This window comes from Condylura cristata, unplaced genomic scaffold (assembly GCF_000260355.1).
Source record: "Condylura cristata isolate star-nosed mole 26May11 unplaced genomic scaffold, ConCri1.0 scaffold00016, whole genome shotgun sequence".
Classification (NCBI taxonomy): domain Eukaryota; kingdom Metazoa; phylum Chordata; class Mammalia; order Eulipotyphla; family Talpidae; genus Condylura; species Condylura cristata.
The window spans coordinates 807,790-813,245 of NW_004567117.1; the positions used below are offsets into that span (position 1 = coordinate 807,790).

General features: G+C 36.5%; 1 protein-coding gene across 1 annotated transcript in view; it reads right to left on the minus strand.

Moving 5' to 3' along the window:
* The window catches only part of LDLRAD4 (low density lipoprotein receptor class A domain containing 4), a 486,732-nt gene that overhangs the window by 302,289 nt on the left and 178,987 nt on the right, over positions 1 to 5,456 (minus strand). The window lies entirely within an intron of this gene.

Sequence of the window (5,456 nt, forward strand, 5' to 3'; positions counted from 1 at the left end):
AGACAGACAGACCTGGGAACAATCTATACAAAGGAAATTATAAAAACTGTTAAAAGAAATAGAAGACAAAAAGAAATGGAAATATATTCCCTGCTCATGGATAAGAAGAATCGGTATTATCAAAATGGGCATCCTATACAAAGCAATTTAAAGATTTAATGCAATTCCAATAAAAATCTGAAAGGCATGCATTAAAGAAATAGAACAAATGTTCAGATTCTATGGAACAATAAAGGATAAAGCTCTCTTCATTAGAAAAGGAAGAATGGGAGTATTACACTTCCAGGCTCAAGCTATACTACAAAGTCATAATAATTAAAAATAGCCTCGTCAATAAATGGTGTTGGGAAATGGACTACAATGTGCAAAACAGTGCAACCAGAACATCAAACATAAAATTCCACTCAAAATGATTAAAAGACTTCTATGTAAGAACTGACACCACAAAATACATAGAAAGAAGTATAGTAAAAACACTCCATGACATAAATTTAGAAACATGTGAAGAAGCAAGGAAAACTAAAGGGACTATAAAAAATTAGCACTACATCAAACTGAGAAGCTTCTGTACAGTGAAAGTGAAAAATTAAAAGGAAGAGACACCCTACTGAATGGGGAAAAATATTTGCACACAATATATCTGATAAGGGATTGCTACTGAAGATCTACAAAGAGCTCACACAACTCAACATAAACAAATCTAGGAACCCAATCAAAACATGGGCAAAAGAACTAAAGAAGACAGGCAAATGGCCAAAAATCATATGACAAAATGTTCATATCAATTATCATCATGTAAATATAAATCAAAACCACTATTTTATTACAGCACAATTTACAATAAGTAAGATATGGAAGCAACCTAAATGCCCAAAAATAGATAATGGATCAAGAAGATGAGGTATATTTACACAATGGAACATTACTCAACAATCAAAAATGACAAACTCGTGTCGTTCACATTAACATGGATGAAGCTGAAAGGGATTATGCTCAGGGAAATAGAAAAAGACAAATATTCAATGGTCTTACTTATAGGAGGCATGTAGAGAAACCAAGTAAGGAATCAGGAAAAAAACAAACGTATAATAAAGTAAAAATGAAAATCATCAGGTAATTATAGATCAGAGACATTTTATAGGGGAGGAAGAGGGAAAAGGATCAGGACAGGAGTGGGATGAGAACAAAGTATTACGGTGATGGCACACTGGTGAAATGGTGGAGGGAATTTCATGGGGAAATCATACATTGTAAAGAAATGAAGGATGATATAGTGAATATATTAAAATAATTAAAATTGGCCCTCCCTGGTGGCGCAGCGGGTTAAAGCACAGCACTGAGAATCTAAAGCCGCTTCCGCATGAGTTCGATTCCCGTCTGCCCCGGAGGTGACCACATGGCGCGGCAGACCTCTCCTGACCCGCCCGCTGCTCCCCTTAGCAGTGTACTTCATCGATCTGCCTGTTCTGCTCCCCACTCTGTCTCTGGTGAAGCCTCTCGCCGCCCCTGAGCCTCTGGCCTGTACCCCAGTTCTGTATACACAAATAAATAAATCTTTAAAAAAAAAAATAATAATAATTAAAATTGTAAAAAAAAAAAAAAAAAAACCCCACAAGATACACATCACACCAATGAGAATGGACCTTATTTAAGGAAACAAAAGTAACTGAAGTAAATGAAGAAAAATGTCCTCTCTTACACTGCTGGTTGGAATGCAAACTGGTCCAATCACTATGGAAATAAGTATATGAAGAAAAAGGTACTCTCTTACAGCTGGTGGGAATGCAAACTGATTGAATCACTATGGCAAGGTGTCTGGAGGTTCCTTAAAACACTGAAAGTGAGTCAGCTACTCCACTCCTAGAAATATACACAACAGTCATAAAAACACTAATTCAAAAGGCAGCCTAAACTCTTAAGTTTATTGCAGCAATGTTTAAAGCAGCCAAGGTATGGAAATAACCTAAATATCCCAAAGCATAGTGGATCAAGAAGATGTAGTATATATACACAATGGAATACTACTAAGTGATTTCAAAAGGTAAAATCATGGCATCTGTGGCATCCTAGATGGAACTAGAAGGGATTATGCTAGGTGAAATAAGTCAAAAGTAAAATAATACCAGATGGTTTCACTTATATGTGGAATAGGAAGAATCTACCAAACAAGGCAACCAGAAAAGACAATTCCCAAAGTTAATCATGGATATGAAGCATACAGACCCAAATAGTTTCACAAGAAATTTCTACCAATCCTTCAATGACAAACTAATAATTGTGGTCTCAAAAAGAAAAGGGGGGCGAGGAGGGAGGGAACAACACCCACACACACACACACACACAAAAAACCAAACAAAAACACACTAATTTCATTTGTGAATAGAAAGGAGAAAATACTCAACAAAACCTCTGTAAACACAATTCAACATACATTAAAAGGATCCTATGGGCCCTCCCTCTGTGGCGTAGCCAGTTAGGATGCAGCACAGGTGAGCCACAGGTGCCCCATTGTGAGTTCGAACCCCACCCCGGAGGTGATCTGCATGGCACGGCAGACTTCTCCTGACTGGCTCGCTGCTCCCCTCAGCAGTGTACTTCATCAATCAGCCTGTTCTGCTCCCCACTCTGTTTCTGGTGAATCCTCACCGCCCCTGCATCTCTGGCTTGTACCCCTTCTGTATGCATAAACAAATGGATCTTTAAAAAAAAAAAAAAAAAGGATCATTACATCATGACCCAGTGGAAGTTATTCCAGGATAATTAAACACTTAAAAATCAAATCAATCAATGTAATTCAACACATCAACAAAAAGATAAAAATTATATAATCATACCAGGAGGTACTGAGGCTTGCAATAAGATTCAATATCAACGTATAATTTTTTTTTAAATTCTCAAAAAATGGGGGATAGGACCCTCCCTGGTGGCGCAGCAGGTTAAAACACAGCACTAAGAAGCTAAAGCCACTTCAGCAAGAGTTCCATCTCGCCCTGGAGGTGATCCCACAGGGTGCGGCAAACCTTTCCTGACCTAGCCCGCTGCTCCCCTCAGCAGTGTACTTCGTCAGTCAGCCTGTTCTGCTCCCCACTCTGTCTCTGGTAAATCCTCTCACTGCCCCTGCACTTCTCTGTATGCACAAATAAATAAATCTTTAATAATAAAAAAAAAAAAGATAAGGCTGTTCACTTTCGCCACAGTATTGGGAGTCCTACTACAGCAATTACATAAGAGAAGGATATAAAAAGAATCCAAATTGGGAAGGAAGTAAAGCTATCATTTGCAGATGACTTCATAATATACTAGAAAATACTGAAGATTCTACTTAAAAACATAATCAAAACAATATGTCAGTTCAGCAAAGCACCAGGTCACAAAACCAATATACAAAATAATACAGTACTAGAATAAAAGCAGACACACCAACCAACAGAATGAAATTAACAGCTCAGAAATAACTGCCTATATTGATAGTTAACCTACAAAGAAGCTAACAGTAAATGCTGGGAAAGGAAAGTCTCTTTAACAAAAGGTGTTGAGAAATATTGACAGCCACATGCAAAAGAATAAAACAAGAACACTCTCACATCATATGCAAATATCAACTCAAAATGAATAAAAGACTTGGATGAAACCATAAAACATAGAGAGGAAAACACACAACAGTCTTCAGTGACCTTTGTGAACTGGTCTCCAATTCATAACAAGAACATGAGAGTATATTGACAAGTGAGACTAGATCAAACTAAAAAGCTTCTGCAAAGCAAAAGGAACTATAACTAAAACAAAAAGACAATGTACTGGATGGGAGAGTATATTTATACACCATACATCCAATTGAGGATCAATACAGAAGTTCTACCAAAAAAAAATCATACAACTCAATGAAAAGAAAACAATGAAAAGATGAGGAGAACTAAACTTACAGTTCTTCAAGCAAGACTTGCAAATGGCCAAGAAACATGAAAAAAATTCTCATTATCACTTACTACCAGAAAAATACAAGTCAAAATCACAATGAGATAACACTTCACACCTGTGAGAATTGCCTATATAAAAATGATCAGAAACAAATATTAGTGAGGATGTGGAGGAAAAGCAATGCTCTTACATTGGTGGAAATATAAAATATTCTCAATAAATTAAAAATTGGCCTCATATAACTCAGCATTTCCACTTTTAGGTATCTAACCAAAGAATATAAAAACACAAATTCAAGTGGATATATGCACTCCTATGTCCATTAAAGCATTATTTACAATAGATGAGCTACCAAAGAACCTAAGTATTCAAATACAGAGGAATACATTAGGAAGATGTGGTATATCTTCACAATACTACTCACCTATAAAAAAAGATAAACTCTTGCCATTTGTGACAATATGAGTGGAACTGGAGGGTATTATGCTAAGGAAAATAAATAATAGAAAAGACAGATAGCAGATAGTATCACTTATATGTGTAGACAGAGAAACAAAACAAATGGTCAGAAAAAGCCAAACCCAAACAAACCCCAGAAAACTGACATAGAACTGAGGCTACCAAAGGGAAGTAAGAAGGAATGATAAGGTTAGGAGGGAGCACAGGGAATATCATTGGGTGTCTTGGAGGTGTATGTGGTTTGGTAACAAAACCCCAAGGGGTGTGCAAACCAACCAATATAAATTGTAAATCTATGTTATCGCAATAAATAAAAAGAAGAAACAAGTGTTAATTACAAAGTAGATAAAGGGAATTCTTATGTACTGTTAGTAGGGATATAAACAGATTCAGCCACTATAGAAACTATATGGAGGTTCCTCAAATATTTTATCTTAGAATTACCATAAGATGCAGCAATTCCACATTTTAGCTGAAGGAAACAAGAACAGCACCTTAGAGAGCTGAATGCACCCTTATGTTTATTGCAACTTGATCCACAATAGCCAAGACATGGGAGAAACCCATATGTCTGTCTACGAATGAATTGATAAAGAAAAGTGAGATGTATGCATATACGCATGCAAAGGAACATTATTCAGCCAAAAAGAGTGAGAAATCTTGCTTTCTGTGACAACATGGATTGAACTTAAGGGCATAATGCTAAGTGAAATTAGTCTGACAGAGAAATACAAATATCATATGATCTTATTTACATGTAGAATCTTAAACAGACAATCAAGTACAAATTTATAGATCCAGAGAATGGACACCGGTACCTGCCAGAGGCAAAGCATAGTGGGTGAGAAATGGGTTAAGGTGGTGAAAAGGTACAAATTTTTCATTATACAATAAGTCTGGGACCCCACTCCAAAAACTACTACAAGAAGTCCTCAAACCAAATCCAACAGAAGAATGAACAGGAACAGCTCAAAACAAGGAATAATTATCTCTAAATGTAAATGGCTTAAACTCATCAGTCAAAAGACACAGAGTTGCAGGATGGATTAAAAAACAGAAGCCATCATTCTGCTGTCTGC